Below are 19,981 nucleotides of genomic sequence, written 5' to 3'. Positions count from 1 at the left end.
CTTGTCAATGGGCTGGAGGTGGTAACGAAATTTAACAATTTTTCTTCTGCCTCGGTTTTCCACATCAAAATGGATTTCTCAATTTTCTGATGGCTGCAAGTTATTTTTTTTTTCTTTTCTCCTTCCCCGTTGACCATTAGTTATAGTAAATATTTAATGGCAATGGAATTGAAGTGGGTTTCTGCAGAAATACAGTGAATCCCTTAAAAAGTAAAAAGCAAGGCTTCGGTGTTTATTAGGAAACTACCTGCACCGGTCTTTGCTGTTGAAGGATCACCCAACCTTGAGGTTTCCGGTGTCCCTTGGATTTCACTCATACTTTGTAGAGAAGAGCAGAAGGGTTTCTGGCATAAATGGAGGAATGAGCCTGCCGAGAGGGGAGAGCATCAACTCAAGGCCTCACACAGTTCCCAGAGAGCAGGCTCCAGAACCTACGAGTCCTGAGCCAAAGGGCAGAGGCTGGTGAGGCAGATGGGGTTCTAAGTTGATGGGGGCATTCAAACTGGCCAGTTACCCCCTCTTCAGGTTTACAGGTACATGGGGAAAATGCAGCATGGTGGCTGGTGGGGGGCGAGTACCCAGTACAAGATACTGCCCCTCTTCTCCTGGGCAGGCCGCGGGCTGTAGCCCCTGCACCATTGTACTCCACTCCTCACACCCAGTCCTGGAAGTTTCCATGCTGCAAGAACTGAGGGACTGGAGACTTGGTATAGCTCCTCAAAGCTGTTTCAGAACACCTGCTCAGAGCTGTTTGTTCTTAGTGTGGCCGAGGACTTGTAGAGAGACTTTGGTTAATCAGGGGTCTTCCATTTTCTTGAACTTGACTAGCTTCTCCCCATACTTCCCACGTGTTTTCTTTGGACATGTAAGGCTGTACATGAATGTTTACACACTTAATATGTTATTTGTGGACCCCTTCCAAAATAATGGCTGCCGTGATAGGCACGAAGAAGATACCCAGATGGGAAACATGAGGCTCTTGACCCCAGGGAGTCCAAAAAAAGAGACAAGTTAAACATTCTTGGTTCCCTTTGTGAGAGGGATCTGCTGCAACCCTCTCTCCCCTGTTAAGAACCTTCAGTGGCTCCCTGTGTCCACCAGCTGGAGTTCGGCTCCTTAGCAGAGGCCCTGCCCAGGCTGATCCTGAGGGAGTTTCGAGCCTGCATCTTGTTTGTGCCCCACACTCCAGCCAGAGGTCACCGTTCTCCAGGCGCTGTGCTTGTGTCTTTCTTGCCGAGACTTCTCACTCAACTGACTGGTCACTGGAACCTTCCTAGTGCTGAAGGCAGTGCCTGATATGTAAGTGGATGACGACGGTTAGTTGACTAACCAAATCCACAAACAGAGGGTAGCCAAAGGTGAGTTCAATTGCCCTAAGAGGGGCTTGCTTTTAAAACTGTGGTGGCTCTGTATCACCTGTCTCTCCAAACACTGAGGGACTGGATGGCATTCAGGGTCAAGGCCCTTGGTCTTGGGTGCATCCTCAGTGCCTGCCGTTGGTGCTCAGCGTATGGGATGCACTCAGTTAGTACTGGTTCTACTTAACCGAGCTCCCTGGGCTGCCCTTTGCATTAGGTGCTGAGGTATGGTGGAAGTAGAGCATACACGTGGTGAACCTTGGAAACATGGCCCGGACTGAGCCCTGGGCACCTGCTACAGAACGAGCATTTAATGTTGCTCACTTCACCCTCAGAGCCAGATATTGGAGGGAATAGGATGTTTTGGGTTGGACAGCTGAAAGAATAGAGCTGTTTGGAACCAAGGTGTGCTTGTTGCCAAGGCCCCAGCTTTAATCCTGTTTGCTCTTGGCCTCCCACCCCGGTGGTAGAGCAGAGCCCCCCAGATGGTATGTCAGAGGCCTGTGTTGGGGGCAGATGGCAGGGTGGGTAGCTGACATGTGTGCAAATGACCTCTGGGAGTGGCTGGCCCTCCAGAAGATTCCAGTGAACCTTCTTCTACCTTTACTCTAGCCTCGGGAGTCAGGAATTCTGCTAGGAGCTTTGGAGCTTGGAGAACACAGGAATAAGAAGGCAGCCCCATGCCAAATCCTTTGGTTCAGATCTGCTCTTCTCTTGGTCACTGTGACTGGAAAGTAGCTCTCAAGAAATTCAGTCAGAGTGGGGATGTTTGTGAGTAAGGTGGAGAGGTGAATGGATGAATTCTTGGTTCCACTTTAATTGTCTTGAGACCAGAGGGAGTAGCTCTGTGTGTGTGTGAGTGTGTGTGTGTGTGTGTGTGTGTTGATCAGTACTAACTAGGCCAGCTGAGAAGAGGCTCTAGGTCAGGTTAATTGTGTGGTGTCAAGGGTGCTGATCTAACACTTTGTGACCTTGGACAAGTTATTTAACTCAGGTAAGCCTCTGTTTCCTCACCTATAAGATGGGTGCAGTAATAAAACCTGCCCTAGGGAGTTACAAAGATTAAAAGCAATAATTCATGCTCTCTCTCTTGGATAAATAAATAAAAATAAAATCTTAAAGAAAGAGATAATTCCTGTAAATATTCAGTGTAGTGCTTGGTTCATAGTAAGAAGCCAGTAAATGTTGGTTAATACTAAAGCGAGGGGGAGTAGTATGTATTTGTTCCATAGTGTCATGATATAAGTAATCAGAAGGTTTAGGGGGGAGCTCATGCGGGACTCAGCACAGCAGAGACCTAAGTCCCAAATGCAGGATTATTCTGGTGGCTGAAGCCAGAATGTGGGACCTTGTCCAGGACAACTTGCGGGGTTGGTGTCTGCTGAGGAGGATGGGACCCTTTCTAGACCTAGATGGGTCCGAGTGGCTTGAGAATGTGTGTGCCTGTGTGTGGTGTGAGCATGTGTTTGTGCATGTGCACGTGTGTGCGTATGCGTGTGTGTGTTTGAGAACCAGCTGAGCCTCTGGCAGGAACTAGTCTTATTTTGGGACTCTCTGTCCTCGGGCACTTCACTAACGGGAGGTGTGGTTTGGCGGTGGACTTGAACCTCAGAGGCAGGGTTCCAAAATCTGACTGTGATGCTGGGTGTGCTGGGTCCTCAGGTCAGTTATTCAGGGCTCCCCGTCTGCCTCCACAACTGTGAGACAGGGAGGCAGTACCTGATTTTCGGGCTTTTGTGCCATATGTGGAAGGACCTGGCCCAGAGCCTGTCACATGGCGAGCCGTAAATACTGTGTTTGCTCAGTGGCCGGATGACGCAGACCTCACGCTGCAGCTCAGCAGAGTGCACTGCTTGTGAAGCATGGGCCCGGGGACCTAAGGAGCAGCCAGAGCCCGGGGGAGGGCAACGGAAGGCTAACAGCCTACGTCCTGCTCTTGTCGCCGCCAGTCCCTGGCCGGAGAGGACTGTGGTGGTGGATATGGTGAGTTGGGAAGATTAAGCTGGCAGGAGAAAGCAGGTAGCCTGCAGGGAGAGATGGCAAGTCCATGTGCTGAGTGAGGTCTGATGTCCAGCAAGATCAAGTGCTTTTAGCATTGGGAAGAGTGAGGAAATTCGGCTCAGCTCACCAGGTATTGACCGAGTGCATATCATTGTCAAGATCTCCAATAATAGCTATTGCTGGGACAAATCTCGGGCCTCCTGGGTGGCTCAGTCGGTGAAGCATCTGCCTTGGGCTCAGGACATGATCCCATAGTCTTGGGATCAAGTCCTGCACTGGGCTGCCTGCTCAGCGGGAAGTCCGTTTCTCCCTCTGCCTGCTTCTCTTCCTACTTGTGCTGTCTCTCTCTCTCTGTTAAGTAAATAAATAAAATCTTAAAAAAAAAAATCTACTAAAAAAATGTCCCCCCAAACCTGAAATCTCACAATTACTATGGAATAAAGAATGCCTCCAACGAACCTGAGGTTGTCTTCCTTCTCCCAGGGTTGGATGGTCTCCAGAGAACTAAAGGGAAGCTGGGTTATGCAATGGGTTGTCCCCAAGTCTCCTGAAGCTGCAGATTAGCGAGTATGAGTGACTCATACTCTTTCTTCCCCACCCGGCCTTCCTCCAGAAACTTGGCTCCTGCAGGAGTAGTCCATGAGGACCCCTTTCTAGGAATTCTGGGTGCTCACCTCTGGCCAGCCTGACTAGTCACGCTGGAAAAGAGCCTGTTGGAAGTCGGTGCGCTGGTAGAGCAGGTAGGGCCGTGGCTGCTGGCCTGAGTGTGGGGAGAGGTGTTTCCAGAGGGCGGGCGTGGCTGACCTGAACGGACCCCCAGCATTGCTGGACTTCCTTGCCCTCCCTCTCCCTTCTCTGCCCTCGCATCCTTTGCTCTCTTCCTCAGTTCAGTGGCTTCCTGAGGTTAGCTGAGGATGGTCAGAGTAAAGAGAGTCTGGTCAAGTGTGGGACACTGGGGAGCAAGGAGATAGCACCAGCAAGAGAGCCAGGGGGGCTCTGAGAAACCTCTGGCGCAGGCCCCTTGCTTGGCATGTCTAGAGACAAGGCCAGAGGTGTCCAATGACCTGTCTGAGGACACATGCACTGAGGGGCCGAGACGGGCCAGAACCACAGGTGCTGACCAGTGACACAGCTCTGGATTAGGCTTAATGCATCCTGTCTCTAGGTTATGATAGTATTTTGAGCACTGGTGTCAGGCTTCATTGCAAAAGCTTTGCCCTTGCCTTCTGCACTTGCATCACCCCATGTACAGTTAAGAACTGATAGCCATGCATTTGTCAGGCCTAGTTTGGAATCTTTTAAAAGCCAAAAAAAAAAAAAAAAAAAAAAAAAACCACCTAATGTGCAAGATGAGCCTTGGTGGCCACCACATGGGAGGTTATAGGGTATTGCTTTATTAGTATGTGGAGAAATAAATAGAGCTGAGGAGAGGGGACAAAACAACCCTGGGGTGCCTGGGTTGCTTAGTCGGTTAAGTATCTGTGTTTGGGTCAGGTCATGATTCTGGGGTCCTGGGATGGAGCCCCACATCATTGGGCTCCCTGCTCAGTGGGGAGTCTCCTTGTCCCTCTCCCCCCACAACTGCCCTCGCCCCCCGCAACTTGTGTGTACTTTCTCTCAAATAAATAAAAAATAAGACCTTAAAAAAAAATTTAAAAAGACCACCCTACTCCAGGTTCACCCTGCCCTAGGTGTGTGGGATGGGTGATTTTAGGATAATCATCTGTGACTAACAAAGAATAACCAGCCCCTAGGTATTATCAACAGAGATGTTGAAAGGATTTAAGTTTCCTGGTTAGCTTTCTATAAAAGACCAACCCTAGAGGCCCTCATTGGCAACCCCTTTCACTCTTGAGAGCTTTTTCTGCATCTTCACTTAATAAACTTCTACTGCGGGGCACCTGGGTGGCTCAGTGGGTTAGGCCTCTGCCTTGGGCTCAGGGTCCTGGGATCTCAGGGTCCTGGGATCGTGCCCCACATCGGGCTCTCTGCTCGGCAGGGAGCCTGCTTCCTCCTCTCTCTCCGCCTGCCTCTCTGCCTACTTGTAATCTCTGTCTGTTAAATAAATAAAATCTTTAAGAAAAAAAAAAAAAAAAAAAACTTCTTTTTCTTTACCAAAAAAAAAAAAAAAAAGAAAGAAAGAAAGAAAGAAAAGAAAAGAAAAAAGACAAAATCACCCTGTTGGCCCCTCCTTTTACAGATAAGGAAACTGAGGCCCAGATGTTTGGATGGAAGAGAAGGACTCACATCAGGGATCCCTGGACCATGACTCACCCCCCCTCATCCTCCCAGTTTTCGTAGAGTGTTAAACTTGTCTGATTTTAGAGATTGTCTTTAGTTAAAAGATACAAATTAAAATACAGAATTAGGTCTAACTTTTGGAAGGGACTCCATGCAAGTGACAGGTCATGAAGCTTCAGCTGGTTGGGAGCTTCCCTGCCAAGCCACCAATGGTACCTGGACAGAAGCACCTTGTGGAGATGGCAGAAGAGAAGAGGCTTATGGTCTTGGAATCTGGGAGAGAAGCAGGGACACACTGGTTCTCAGGGTTGAGTCTGTGGACACCATCACCCTTCCTGCTCTCTCCTTTGTTATTCCCTTCTTTCCATTTTCTAGCCCTGTTTGCAACTGCCCAAATGATAGTTGAGCCAAAAATGCTGCCTATTTGTAAAAAGGGGAATGGAGACATTTTATGAATGAAGGTGCCCTAAAAACTGGAATGGAAGTGATTCTTCACTGAAGTGGTTGAAGTGGGATCCTGTCTCATTTGTACCCAGAGGTTCTTCACTTATGGAGGAGATTGATGACATGAAGAGACAAGTAACCTTGAAGGAATTTACTACTTTCATTTCCCAAAAGAAGGGGGCGGTGTGCCTGACTGGCTCAGTGGGTTAAAGCCTCTGCCTTCAGCTCCGGTCATGATCTCAGGGTCCTGGGGTCGAGCCCTGCATCAGGCTTTCTGCCCAGTTTCCTTCCTCTCTCTCTGCCTGCCTCTCTGCCTACTTGTAATCTCTGTCAAATGAATAAATAAAATCTTAAAAAAAAAAAAAAAAAGAAGAGGGGTGGGGATCCCATGCTATACATGACCACAGGGGAAGCCTCAGGTTCTGGTCAGAAGGCAGGTGTAGGAGCGAGGGGACAGCCTGAGCCACAGCCTTCATTAGGTTTTCCGTGGGGAAAACGGGGCAAGGGAGTTTAGGATTGGCTCATTGGAATAGTTCTGGTGGGCTTCCGGCTATAGGGGTGTTCTCTAGTTGCCTAGTGCCTGGCTCTGGGACAGTTTAGACAAGGGAAACATTAGCTTGGTGTGTGAGGGTTATTTGGGGGACAGACTCAGAATTAGTTGGTTTGGATATGAAAGGCATGCTCCTGGCCAGCCCTCTGCTATCTCTAAGAACTGGTTAACGCTGGGGATGGGGGATGGTCAATCTTTCTTCGGCCCGCAAGGTTTTTAGGATGTTATAGTATCATAAGATATAGAAAAAAAACAAAACAAAACCACGATTAATACATTTTGCCTAGCCATGAATGGATTGACTAGACTTTAAAACTTCTTACTGCCTTAGGGTCCCTTTAATCCGTGGCCAGATACAGAAAAAAAATCCAGTCCTTGCCCTCTTTTAGTAGATCAGGCCTTGCAAGGAAAATCCTACCGCTGCTGAAACACTATTCTTGTAATTTGAGGAAGGTGCCACTAGGTGGTGCTTACACCCTGGTCTGGCCTGATAGAACCCCTAAACTCCTATGGGGTGGATATTTTTCCATTCATTTTATCCTTTCTCTGGCCAAAATGTATCTCATCAGGATCACAGTTTAAACACTAGATACTTCTATAGTCAAAGAACAATATTAAATAATTGTAGTATTATTTAAAGAAATATATATCCCTGAATATAATTCATTATCTCTTCTTGCTCTTCAGTCATTATCAAGTATAAGTGAATCTGATTCTTAAAATATATATTTTATTCTTTCTGAGTTTGAATACCTAATCAAAGGGCTATGGTGAGTGTAGTGATGATGGTGTGCTTTAGAATAGTTTGGCAAAAGTCTTCAATAGGTAACACCTATGCAGGCTTTGCTGCCCTTCCAAGAAGATAATGTTTCCATCTCTCAGGAGAAAGCATCCCATTTACCTTTCCTTTGTTTTTATTTTGGTGTGTGAATGTTTTCTTCTTCACAGGCATAAAGACAGAGGAAAAAGATAGTGGTGTAAAAACCTCTGGGCTGTATAAAAAAAAAAATCTCCTGTGTTCTCTTCCTAAACAGTCCCTGGAAACAGTTAGAGGACTTGAGTGCTTTCAAAGAACTGGAAGGTGCTGGTGGCCTAGCAGCCCTCACTAGTCATGTCTGAAGCAGATGAGAAATGTGATCTAACGTGAATCCCAGTGCTTAGAGACTTTAACTTGAAGCAGGAAGCCATGACTTGGTCACTTTCCCTGTTTATTTTAGGCAGTGATCTTTCAAGAGCAAAACAAAGAGAAACCAAATTTCTCTTAAAAAAGATGCAGATTGAGGGGCACCTGGGTGGTTCAGTCGGTTAAGTGTCTGCCTTTGGCTCAGGTCATGATCCCTGGGTCGTGGGATTGAGCCCCATATCCGGCTGCCTGCTCAGCCTGCTTCTCCCTCTCCCACTCCCCCTGCTTGTGTTCCCTCTCTCGCTGTGTGTCTCTCTCTGTCAAATAAATGAAAATATCTTAAAAAAAAAAAAAAAGATTGTAAGAAGAGACATTAATTTTACAAAAGGCTTCACTCTAAGTATCCCATCCATCCAACACTTGCAAACTGATTGAAACCACAGGCTTCTCTGGACGTTGCAAAAAATGAAGTTGAGTTAAAAACAGGAGGACTGACTCTAGGTTAGCATGAAACCCCATTCTATTTTAACAATATTTCTAATAATGTGTTAATTGTTTATTTACATTTTAAAAAAGTTAATACTTTCATCACTGAAGTACTCTATGCATGCAGTAAAAAACAATTCAAACGATCAAGAATGGTATAAAATTAAAAGCCTTCACCCACACTTTCCAGAGATACTCACTGCTTCTGCTTCTCATTTCTGGTTTTCATTTCCTTTAAGTCATATCTTTGTATTTTAATTTCTTGACCAAATTATCCATGTATTAATTATTTACTTATCACTTCCTGAGCTGAAAAAAAGAAGACATTGGCACATTTACTCTCCCATCTATTTCCCTCATCTTGTTTCTCAGTTTTTATTGGTTGGATTATTATTTTTACATTGTCGAGGTTTATAAAACTTGTATCTTTTTCTGTGATTATAATGAACATTTCCCCATTATAAAAATTTAAAACCTAGAAATAGCATTTATAACACTGAGGTGTGTGTATTGAACTGAATCACCAAGTGATGTTATTGGAGAAGAAAATGTCGTATTAAGTTATTAAAGCTTTGCTTCTCTGAGCAACAGGGTCTTCATTTCTTTCAGAGTTCCTTTCTTTCTTCTGGCTCCTGTGTGGCTATAACCCTTTCTTTCTTTCTTTCCTTTTTTTTTAAAGATTTTATTTATTTATTTGAGAGAGAGGCGGGGGGGGGGGGGGGGGGGGCGAGAGTGCCTGAGAGGGTACAGAAGGAGAGGGAGAAGCAGACTCCCTGATGAGCAGGAGCTCCAAGGACTCAGGGCTTAATCCCAGGACGCTGAGAACATGTCCTGAGTCAAAGGCGGATGCTTAACTGACTGAACCACCCAGGCGCCCTGACTATATAACTGTTTCTTATGTTGTATGTCACCCTGTTTTGTGATTCTCATCTTTTGGGTGACAATAATTTTTTTTCACATGCGGACCGGTGGTAGTCAATCACCCTTGCCATCTAACTGTAGAACTGTGGAAGGCCAAACTTTTGTCATGTATTTCAAAAAGAATACTTCACAACAGATTGAATGCAGAAGTAGCTAGGTGGGTCCAGCTGTCTTCTATCAGACCAGACATTAGAATGATCCGCAAAATGTCTGACAAGGCCTCTTTTTATTAAGTGGTCTTGTTTTGGACAGTAGTTATTCTTCATGAGAACGGGTCATTTATTTGAACAGATAATGAGGTTATTACTGTGATTTTTAAATGATTAATACTGTAAAATATCTCCTTTTAATTTCTGACATGGTAAATATCGGTAGATACAACACACATAAACAAAAGCTCTTTGGGTCCTCAGTGATGTGGGAAACAAAGGCAAAAGAAAAAATTAAATTTCCTTACTGCATACAGACCACTGACAAGTACTTGAAACAGACAGAGTGACCTTCCTCTAGGAACTCAACTGCCTCGATGTTAATACTTTACTAAGGGTAGAAGGCAATCTCAGCTTGACATGATCCTGACCTCCAGGATCCTGTAAATCTACTTTAATCTACAAAAATTCCTTTGTAAACTAACTTTATCTTTACTCCTCAAGATACAGGTTAACAGTCATCCTCCAAGCACATGGCCCACTGATACACATCTGAAGGGTTTCATGACTAACGTTTTACTAGATAGTAATAAATGACTTTTCCCTTTTTAAAAAAAGATTTTATTTATTTGAGAGAGAAAGAGAGAGAGTGAGTGAAAGAGAGCACATACAAGCAAGGAGAGTGGGGAGAGGGACAGAGAGAAGCAGGCTCTCTACTGAGCAAGGAGCCTGACGCCAGGCTCAATCCCAGGACCCTGATATCATGACCTGAGCTGAAGGCAGATGCTTAACCGACTGAGCCACCCAGGTGCCCCAGTAAATGACTTTTCCTAACAGTAGCTAACCCCTCAAGGTCCTGGAAACCTTACTTCCAAATTCCTTAGATACTCAACACTACCCCAAGTTCCCTCTCACCTTGAATGTATATAATTACCACCCCTCACCACTCCAGTGCAGCTCTTTCTGTCCATGGGTCCTGTCCCCATGCTTTAATAAAACCACCTTTTTGCACTGAAGACATCTCAAGAATTTTTTTAAATATTTATTTATGTGTTTGTTTGTTTATTTTCTCTCAAGAATTCTTGACATTGGCTCCAAATCCCAACACTTCCACATCGCTCAATAATTTTTAAGAATGTAAAGGGACCTGGAGAAAGGAAAGTTCAAGAACAGCTGCCCCAGGGACTAAGTGCACATGTCAAACTTTCACGATTCAGAGTTACTACTACTGTACCACTTCAGCGTGAACTGAGCAACCACAGAGGCCTGTTTACTACCCGCCTCTCTGTTGCGGTAAGTGTCCAGATGTCACTTCCACATGCATGAAAGAGCCTTCAAGATCACCTTACGTCCAGTGGATGCCCCACCCAGGTCCATGCCCTGGATTAGCTAGCAGGCTCTGAACTTGGAGTGTCTCAGGCTCCTTGGAAGACAGCTTTTCTCTTGGCCACGCTGCTTCTCCCTCCTTTGCTTTTTCTTCCCCTTTCCAAGTCCATCTGTAGGAATTTCCTCAAATGTCTGATCTGCTGGTGGCACTTGTTCTTTTTTCCCTTCCAGTTATAATCACAGTTTTATACTAAAAAACAACAACAACACATCTTTTCTGTCATTTTATGGTAATTTAGAAGGCACAGAAGTGCTTTTTCTGCCCTCTAAAAGAGGTGCCTAATGTCACTTTCTAAAGCACATTTCATTCATTCATTCTGCTAGCTCACATTTAGTAAAAATCAGTGTCATGTTGGGCACAAGACTGTACAAGCAATTTCTTAAAATAAGTGTCTGGGCTCCTTGCATAACATATAGTTTTTGTTGAACTTACTATTTCTTTATTTTTAAAGTTTTAACATGTTGATAACATTTTGCAATCATAGAAAGTTACAATGGTATGAAGAATGCCTATATATATATGTATTTTAAGATTTTATTTATTTATTAGAGAGAGAGAATGAAAGTGATTGCACAAGTGTGGGGAGGGGTGCAAGCAGACTCCCCACAGAGCATGGAGCCCCTGTGCATGGTGGGACTCGATCCCAGGATCCTGAGATCATGACCTGAGCCAAAGTCAGAGGCTTACCTGACTGAGCCACCCAGGCACCCCAAGAATGCCCATATATTCTTGACTCAGATTTACCATTTGTTGACATTTCGCCCTTTGGCTTCATCATTAGTATGCTCTCTTTCTCTCTGTTTCTATTCCATTTGTGTATATATTTGTCTATATATTCTAATATATGTTCTGTACTTTTCCTCTAAGCCATCTGAAGGTAATTTGTACACATCAAATACCCCATCCATGAATTCTTCAGTGTGTGTTTCCTGAGAACAAGAATTTTCTTTTACCGAACCACAGTATATTTATTGAGATCAGGAAATGGGACATTGCTACATCCTATTATCTGGTCCTCGGTCCCACATTCCAGTTTTTTCAGTTATCCCCCTCACATCCTATAGCATTTTTCCACGGGGCCCAGGGTCCAGTCCATGGTGGCACTTTGCACTTGGTTGTCCTATTTCTACTCTTCTTTAATCTGCAACTGTCACTTAGCCTTTTCCGGTCTTTCATGACATTCTTTAAAAAACACCGGCCAGTTGTTTTGCAGAACACCCCTCAGTCTGGGACATGACCCCTCATGGTTAGATTTAGCTTTTGTGTTTTTGGCAGGAATACCCTAGAAGTGATGGTTGTGTTCTTCTCTAGAAGGTACAGGATGTCCCTTTGTCCCATTATTGGTGATCCTAACTTCATTACTTATTTAAGGTGGTGCCCTTTAAGTTAATCCACTCTAAAGTCATTGACCTTCCCTTTGTAGTTAATAAACAGTTTGCTGAGGATACTTTGAGACTATGGAAATATCTTGTTCCCTCATCGGTCTTTAATTCAGTGGCATTAGCACCCATGGATGGTGATTCTGGACAGAATTGGTTATGACTCTGAGGTTGCAAAATGGTGATTCTTCTGACACCATCGCTCCTTCCACAGATGTTAGTTGGTGTTCTTCTGTAAAAAAGGACTTTCCCTTCTCCTCATTTTAATCTATTCATTTATTTACATCTGTATGGACTCAGATTCTTATTTTATTACTTAAACATTCTATTGCTATTATTATTTTAATGCTCAGATTAGCCCAGAATTGACCAGTGGGAGCCCCTTCAAGTTGGCTCCTATGTCCTTTAGTCACATTCTCACCTCTTTCTTTCTAGCACTTTCTTACTTTTTGGCACAAAATGTGCCAGGCTCATTTTGTACTTTCTTTTCCCCAGCCCTGAATCGGCCATTTCTCCAAAGGGTCTTGGTTCCTTAAGGTGAGGAATGGTATTTAAAGACTAAGAGCTGGGGGCTCGGTATGTTGATGGCTACAGGGGTGTCTTTGCTTTAGAACCTTCAGGTGGACAGAGAGAAGGAATGTAAACACACGCGCATACCCAGTTTTGTATTTTTCTATCTGTATTGAAAACCACAATCTGGAACTGATACTTCTCATTTCAACCCACCAGCCCAGGGGTCATTCCTTTCCTCACCCCTCTTTCTTTAGTTGTTACTCCCTTCTCCAACAGTGAGAAACTTAACTTTCATCTACATTTACTTCTTTGCTCAGTCCTACAGTTCACGGAAAGTAGATTTAGAGCTGGTAATTCCTACCCTTGTAAAACAAACTCCCCCCCCCCCCCCAACGAAACGCCAAAACCTTTCTATCTAGAATTGAATAGTTGTAGTTCATTTTTCTTTCATCCTTGATTTGATTTGATTTGATTCTTGAGTATGCCAAACATTAATGTAATTCCAGAAGTCAGAACTACTCGGCCTGTAACAGTTCTTAAACAGGTATAATATTGGCTGATGGACTGATGCACCCAGAAGAATAAGCCTTTTGCAGGTGATTTTTAGCTGGTTTGCCTGTTCCTGGGGGAGGGTGTTAGGGTCCATGTTGCTCCTTGTGACATTAAAGCCAACTGGACTTTCCAGGGTCAGCCTGAGTCCTGCCGGGAAGGCTCTGCCCATTTGCCAAGGAGGCTGGGGAGGGCAGGGAATGCTCTTGTTTAGGCGGTTGTGGCGTTGCTGCGATGGGCTCCCGCCATCTGTAGGACGGTAGCAGGTGTCTAGACCACTGTGTCTCCGGGCTCTGAGTCCCACAGGTGGAAGTGGCTGTACTGGGGAAGGATCTGCTGTGGGGTCCTAGAAGCCAGAACCACAGGCAGTCAGTGTTTGCATGGTGTCTGAGAGGCTCACCACTGCCGGGGCTCTGCGAGGGGGCTGACCTGGTTGTGCCTTGGGCAAAGATTAGGGTGCACAGGCATGGAGAAACCAGAGAGCAAGCATGCAGAAACTACCATATGGAGACTGTGGCTTTTGAACTATGTGGTAGAGGAGACCCACATTGCCACGAAGGTCTCACATTTCTAGTGACACTTAATCAATATTGACTGAAGGCACTGCCCAGATTCAAATCCGGGGAAGTCAGACTTTGACCACTCCACCAGGGACCTTCCCTCCTCCGCGGCGGGGCCATTTCCATTCCTCTCGTGGGTCTGGGTGACAGACCCCTCACTGGCTGTCGGCTGTCGGTACTTCCCCAGTACAGCCACTTCCACCTCTTGTAGCACTGGCCCAGGCCAGGTCTTGGGAAGGTGGCCTTCAGGGCTGAGCCACAGAGGAAGGATTTCCCTGAAACTTGATGACGAGTTAGGTGGTAAAGAGAGGAAGTGCACTGTCCAGAAGCCCTCCTTTCTTACTCTCCCCCCGCCCCCGACTTCCCTGCGGGGACCTTCACTCACATTTAAAATTGTCTGTTGTATTTCCTGCTTCCAAAAAGCTTTCATAGTTCTCATCTCATCTGAACTGTGCGGAAACTCACGCGGCAGGTATAGGGCTGTCAGCTCCTGACTGGCCGCAGGCGCGCTGGAGTCCCCCTGACCCCAGCTCCTGCCCTCACCCCCGCCCATCCAGAGCCAGAGGGGATGAAGGTGGCGCCCACCTGGCCTACCACATCACTGTTCTGCAACAGCTTGGCGTCCTCTCTGATGTGTAATTAATAAATAATCAACTTTCAGAAAGCAAACTGCTGGCTCGTGTGTGTGTGTGTGTGTGTGTGTGTGTGTGTGTGTGTGTGTGTGTATCCCAGGCAGAAACAGTCTGTGCGGATGTGCTTTGTCTGCAGGGAAGGGACAGGCCTTTTCTTGCTCTGCCCCTCTCCTGACCTGTGTGGGCAGAAGCAGTTTCTCACCTGGTTTCTTTTCCTCCCGCTGCCAGAAGAGAGAAAAGGCATCATCTCATGTGTCACATGTATTCCTGAAGGCCTGGCGGGTGGCCTGCTGGAGGCAGTTGCAGAAGGCTTCTGGGCAGGGACTTGGCTCCCTGCCTAGGGCAGACCTTTTCCTCTCCCCCTGCTCCCCCGCTCCCCCGCTCCCCCGCTCCGTGCCCTGGGTACAGGAAGCTGAGTGTTTCCTCCTCTGGGCACATCTCAGGGACAGTTTCCCTACCTCTCTAGATGCCTGCTCAAGTGTGGAGATTCTCTGGTCAGAGGAGAAAGATGTTTCTCTCTGCACTGTGGCAGCCCGCAGGCAGCCGTGGTGTGGCCCATGTGGGGTGCGGGCCCCCGGGCTCGGAGCGCAAGGCTTGGCTTCTTCCCAGTCCTGGGAGCCGTGGAAGGGAAAACTGTTGCCGTGAGCGGCACGAAGGTGGGTGTGCCCCGGGACCCTGCCAGGCTGGGGGGCCTTGGGAGAGCTAGGCACTGATCCCCACTCTGAGGGGTTCTGTTTCTTACTCTTCTTTGATTCTTAGTCTCCACCTCTGCTTCCTAGTCGACTCCACGTCAGGCCTGGCCCCTTCTCTTCCATCAGCCTCTTACATCCATGTCAGAGAATGTTGTTATTCTGGCATTGATGTCTAGGGCCCAGATCTGAGGACGGGGAGATTCTAAGTAAGTTTTCAGTTACTGGGGCCAGACCTCTCCCCTGGGGCTTAACTGGAGAGCCCAGAATGAGAGCGGCTCGCCAGTGGGCCAGGCAGCCCTGGCCAGCACGACACACGTTGGCCCAACCCAGCCAGAGCAGCTTGCTATCTCAGGTGGTGGGGAGGAACTAGGCTGTCACCTGAGTCACTTACCAAGGAAGAGAGAAGGAAGATAGCTGTTTGGCTGCCTAGAGCTATGAAGACTGAGTGGAATTCCCAGATGTTCTTTTCCTCTATTTCCAAGGAGACATGGGCAGCGTGGAGGAAGAACACTTCTCTATCGCTCTGAGCCAGGCCAGGAGCCCCCAGGGATCGAGCCCCTTGAGACAGAGTGAAGATGTGATTCTGAGAAATGATACTGACACGCCTCCAAATCAGTGGCAGTTTCTCTTCTCTGGGGACAAAGCCGCCAACAGAGCATCTTTTACCTAGAGTACCACCCCCTGCAGCTTGGACGGGCCTGATCCTGTGGCTACGGATCAGTACCCAGTGTCCCAGGCTGGGAGCCCCTCCAGCCTGTCTGGTGAGCCGTGGGATTGCCCCTCCCTAGCCGGATCCAGCTTCCCAGAGCCTGGCCACGCTCACACCTGCTCCACAAGGCGTGTGGTCCCAGACTCATGGGAAAGACAAGCCCTTCCCAAGTCTCCTCCAGGAGGACAGATTACCTGGCTCACCCTCAGGAATCTGGAGTGTGGGAGGGACTGCAGCTCTGCCCAGATCTCTTGAAGCACGTGGTTCATCTTCAATCTGCCTCCCAGCTCCGCCCGCCTTAAGGAAATTGTCTCCCCCAGACTGTGGGCCAGCTAGTGCCCGTCTCGCAAGTGAAAAAAGCCAGTCCCCACAGAGAATAAATCTGTGCTTTTATGGAACTTCAGTTTCAAGAAGAGAATTTCTTTTTTTCTAAACCTGCTCCTGGTTTATTTTTTTCTTTTTCTTTTTCTTTTTTTTTTTAAGATTTTATTTATTTATTTGACAGACAGAGATCACAAGCAGGCAGAGAGGCAGGCAGAGAGAGGGGAAGCAGACTCCTCACTGAGCAGAGAGTCTGACTCTTGGAGCTTGATCCCAGGACCCTGGGATGATGACCTGAGCCGAAGGCAAAGGCCTTAACCCCCTGAGCCAGCCAGGTGCCCCATAAACCTGCTCCTGGCTTTCTACTGTGAATCAAGACGGTCTAGAGGTGGCACTGCTCTTTTCGCTTTTTGCCATCAAAGAGGACCATGTCAGGAACAAAGTCTCTTCTCCTGAAAATTGTGCATTTCCCTTCTGTGGCCCCTGTGGCCCATGTCACAATCTCTCAAGCTAAGTGAATCCCCAGCATTTGAAATGGTTAAAACTGCAATTCAGGGGCGCCTGGGTGGCTCAGTGGGTTAGGCCGCTGCCTTCGGCTCAGGTTGTGGTCTCAGGGTCCTGGGATCGAGTCCCGCATTGGGCTCTCTGCTCAGCAGGGGGTCTGCTTTCTCCTCTCTCTCTCTCTGCCTGCCTCTCTGCCTGCTTGTGATCTCTCTCTGTCAAATAAATAAATAAATAAAATCTTTAAAAAAAACAAAACAAAACTGCAATTCAGGGCTGGGGACCACAGAGGCCCACGTGCTTGTTCATTTTACCCTGCCGGTACCTACTGTCCTCCCACTTAGGAATCACAGTCCTCTTATCCTCTACCCGCAGAGTCTTTTAAACCAAGACTAACCACATGGTATCCTAGGGGTTGTCTCACTTTGCCAACTTGGGTGGAGACACCAGGAAGAGCCCAAAGCTTCCCAGCCTTACCCAGATGGCGGTCAACTTCATATCTGCCTCTACCAAGAGCAAAATGAAAGTGTGGTGGGCAAGACCCATTGAGAAAGGGTTGAGGCTGGGCATTCCTCGCATCTTTGAAGTCTGGAAGGAAGCTGAAAGTCTCAGAAGTTTCTCACAAATGAAACACTGTCACTTGGAAAAGAAAAAAAAAATATTTTTAAAGATTTTATTCATTCATTTGTGGGAGAGAGAGAGAGCACGAGCAGGCAGAGCGGTAGAGGGAGATGCAGACTCCCTGCTGAGCCAGGAGCCAGAGATCATGACCTGAGCCGAAGGCAGACGCTTAACCATCTGAGCCACGCAGGTGCCCCCCGTCACTTGGAAATTTTGATGCCTCGGTTCTAAAAAATAAGTGATTCCAGATGCAATTGCTGAGAAATCTATGAACTAACTTAGTGGAAACTGCCCCATCCTAAGCTGGGCCTCGAGTAAGCTCTGTGTCGAGAGCATTTCTGAGCTGCACAAGTTTCTGTCTGCCTCACTCTGAGGATTTGAACTCTGGCATCTGACACTCCACAGATGTTCATCTGGACTTTGGCAACACCTTACAGACTTCCACAGGGGCCCAGCTGGCTTCTACAAACAATGTAACCTTTCCTGTAGCCATCTGAATCTGACCTGACACTGGGAACTCTGTGCTTTTTATTTTTTCTGGCCCGGAGCTGTTGGGGCCACCCTTGTGGGTCCCCATAGCATCTCAGGCAAATTGGAGATGAAAGACAAGACTTGGTCCCTGACATAGAGGAGAACCTTCCTGCAAATGGTTCAGGGAAAATGATAAATTTCTCCAAATCATCCATTTCTCTAGTCTGGGAGATAGCCTCATGTCCAGCCTGAGCTTGGCACTTAAGGGTGGGGTAACCTCAGAGGCTCTCGCTGTCTGTGTTGCCCGTCACAGCACCCCGTTTGCACCTGTGTAATAGAGGCTGAATAACGAGACTATTTTGGGGGGTTAAAAAAGAAAAAGAGGGTTGCTGGGAGGAGAGGGAGTATGGAGAGGGTGGTTGGGTTATGGACATTGGGGAGGGCATGTGTTATGGTGAGTGCTGTGAAATGCATAAGCCTGATGATTCACAGACCTGTACCCCTGGGGAAAACAATACATTCTATGTTAATAAAAATAATTAATAAACAATAAATTTTTTAAAAAGTACCTAGAGAAAAGGGAAAAAAAAAGATCGCTCAGAGCTGGTCCAGTTGTCACCTGCCATAAGCCCGGCTGTTCTACTCCCTCCTTCCCTCGGGGCTAGAAAGGACTGGGTAGAGGGGCAGAGGGAGAGTCTGTGAGTCCTGGCCTTTGTGGTAGGACCTGTCTGAGACGGGAGGGGATTCTTTACCCTCCCACAAAGGAGGGAGTTGAGTGTGAGGTTCCGGAGTGTGGGGGAGAAGCTGATATTCTGTGTTCCTGGGAGATGTCTGCTCGGGCGGCAGACCCATGGCTCTGCCCTCAGCCTGTCTGAGCAGGAGCACAGGGGGATTGGGAAACACTGGCAGGGAAGACAGAGAGCAGGGCTGTGGAGTAGCCAGTTGTGATATTGTGATTTATAGGAAGAAATATGTATTTGACTTTAATACCCATTCCTGGCATAAAGCTCCCCAAACCGCTGGAATTTCCTAAGAGATAAGAGTGATAAGGGTATCTGGTCATTCATAACCATCTCCTCTCACCGACAGCTGGGTTCATGTCAATAAGGTGGCTTTTGGAAAGTACGTAAGGGAAGGGTCTTGGTTCCCTTGCCAAGGAACCAACCGTGATTAGAGGGCTGGAACTTTCAGGGGAGACGTGGGGACTAGAGATGGAGTCAGTTGCCAATGGCTAATGATTTCATCAATCATGCCAACGTAATAAAGCCTCCATAAAACCCCAAAAGAACCAGGTTTGAAGAGCTTCCAGGCTGGTGGACACATGAAGATTTGGAGAGGGTGGTGGGCCTGGAGAGAGCATGGAAGCGAAAAGCTTTCCGCCTTTGGGCATCTCTTCCCCTGGCTGTTCCCAGGTTATACCCTTTTGAAACACAGCGTAATCTAGGAAATCAAGTGTTTCTTTGAATTCTGAGAGACGTTCTACCAATTAATGGAAGCCAGGGAGGGTGTCACGGGAACCTCCGATCTATAGCCAATTGCTCAGAAGCACAGCTGAACAGCCTGGCCTGGTGACTGGCATCTGAACTGGGGGGGGGGGGGGCTGAGCAGCATTGGGGAATCTGACAGTTTCCAGACAGATCATATCCAGACTGAGTCGGACTAGAGGACACCAGCCACTGCTGGAGAAGAGCTGGGTGTGGGGAGATAGCCTCCCATTAGAACTGGTTTCAGGATTGTACCAGCCGTAGGCCAAGCAGTCATTCTGCAAGGTGGCTGGTTTGAGTTGTCTGGACAGTAGTCTCCGCCATGGGGCTAGAGCCCAGGCTGGGGGCAGGGGTGGGGACACACTTCAGTGGAGCCATGGCAGGATGTGGGGAAAGGAGAGGCATGAAGGGTGGGCACTCGAGCTGTGGTCATGTTGATGTCCGGGGTACAGCGCACCAGTGTGGGGAGCCTGTGAAAGATCCCCGTGGTGTCTCTGTGTTACCTACTTCACAGTTTCTTCTAGGGTCCCTGTCTCATCTGCTTTCCTTTTCTCTGTGCTTTTCTTTCTTCCCTCTTCTCTCTCTCTCAACCTGGGCTTTTGCTGGTCTCTCTTGAAGAACATCAGGGTTGCAACATTGGGGTCAAACGCTGGCTCTTCCAACTGGTCTCTGATGAGCACATGGGCTCTGGGGAAGACTGAGTTACATTCTCTTGTCACTTGGTTAAAAAAAAAAGAAAGAAAAAAAGAAAGGAGGAACATTCTCCTAAGCCTCCTGAGATAAGATATCATGGCCTGGCCACCAAACTCATTTTAGACCACTAACACTTTCATTCTCAGGGTGCCGAGCCTCCTAAAGTTTCTGCCTCCTTTGAGAACCCCCTTTAAGG

At 47.2% G+C, this 19,981-nt stretch overlaps 1 protein-coding gene and 1 pseudogene across 1 annotated transcript in view; both read left to right on the top strand.

Moving 5' to 3' along the window:
• Positions 1 to 19,981, top strand: part of SLC12A8 (solute carrier family 12 member 8) — a 137,628-nt gene that overhangs the window by 2,230 nt on the left and 115,417 nt on the right. The gene's annotated exons all lie outside the window — the stretch shown is intronic.
• On the top strand, positions 15,420 to 15,996 carry LOC132012542 (transcription cofactor vestigial-like protein 1; annotated as a pseudogene).

The sequence above is a fragment of the Mustela nigripes genome, chromosome 2 (assembly GCF_022355385.1).
Source record: "Mustela nigripes isolate SB6536 chromosome 2, MUSNIG.SB6536, whole genome shotgun sequence".
In the NCBI taxonomy this organism is placed as follows: domain Eukaryota; kingdom Metazoa; phylum Chordata; class Mammalia; order Carnivora; family Mustelidae; genus Mustela; species Mustela nigripes.
The sequence above is the reverse complement of the archived record's forward strand: the minus strand, read 5'-3'. Positions and strand labels throughout refer to the sequence as shown.